Here is a 1419-nt window from a genome sequence, read left to right as displayed (position 1 = left end):
GGAGAACGCAGCTTCCGGTTAGCAACTTCAAAATAAAAGCTGATTGATTTTAAAACCAACAAAATAACCATAAGGTAAGAGGCTTCTATTGTAGCTAAAGCAGTCCTGGGGGAAAGAGGCTGCCAATTTGTGACAACAGCTTCTCCGACCACCTGAAATCACTCACTGGGCTTGCATTTATAAATAAGCAATTTTAGTGACGTGTCTTGCTCATTGACACAGCACCACTTTCTGAGATATCCATTACTGTAGTAGCTAGATCTAGTTAGTTAAAAGAGCTGTTTTAATTTGCTAATTTGCTAGTGAAATTGCTGCCAACTTGACAACAAACAGCCTAACATGCCTTTGCACATGGGGGTTTAGTGTAGCCAATGGCAATGCCATAAAATGAGGGCGCTTAATTTGTTTAACTGGGATAAACAGTATGGGTGGATATGATATAACTGAAAACACCAAGCCTTGAGCCAATCAGGAGTGAAAAACTAACCCAAGTAGCCTGTTGCATAAGGGTCACTTGGGACATAGTTTTGAAACAGCTTTGAAGAATTTGACACCTTAAAACATTTAATTTGGCACATGGTGGACCTAAAGTCCTACAATTTCAGTTAAAATAATTCACCATCCAACTAATTTCAGTAGTCAGTGAAACTCCAATATGCATGTGTATTCGTAGACAAATCATTGTAGCAGATCAGGTCAAAGCGACCGAAATGTAAGATTAAAAATTGAACCAAGAGTGAGATAGTGTGCGGGAGTTTCCTTAACCTTTTAGACCAAGTGCTTCTCCTCCTATGCACCTGTCACCCAGTCAGGTGTGCAGAGTCTACACAGAAAAGATAAAAAATAAAATAAAATAGATCCACCACATTCCCAGGATAACTCAGCAAAGCATAATAATAATAAGTACAGGTTTAAATAATGTGTAATACGTACTTTTTCCCCAAGGAGATATTATTATTTTGCCTGGAATGTTCTGCAGTATAGCATTTAACTTATCTACACGAAGAAATCTGGTGACATTCTCAGACCAGATCTAAGTCAGATCTGTGGAGTGGTGATCCTGCTCACATTATTTTACTAGTAATAAAACCTCTGTTATTGATGAAGGTAAGTTTCATGCCATACTGTGGAATATCCCAGAAAAACCAATAGCATCTCCATGGAGACAAGTTCCACATGTACCTTTAAGTATGATTCATAATACTTAATACTGCTAAAGCTAAAAATTACTTAGTTAGATCTGTTCATAGTGTAACCTACTTTACAGCAATTAAAGCCAATAGGTCCACACTATTTGTCTATCAGGCCAACCCATTAACCTCTATATCCACTATCAGGACCAGATTTTGCCCGTACGATCTTTACTCTTGGCCCAAATCCAAATATTGCTCAACTACTACGTCCCGGATGTGACCTTTG

This window comes from Periophthalmus magnuspinnatus, chromosome 2 (assembly GCF_009829125.3).
Source record: "Periophthalmus magnuspinnatus isolate fPerMag1 chromosome 2, fPerMag1.2.pri, whole genome shotgun sequence".
NCBI lineage: Eukaryota > Metazoa > Chordata > Actinopteri > Gobiiformes > Gobiidae > Periophthalmus > Periophthalmus magnuspinnatus.
Note: the sequence above shows the minus strand (reverse complement) of the source record.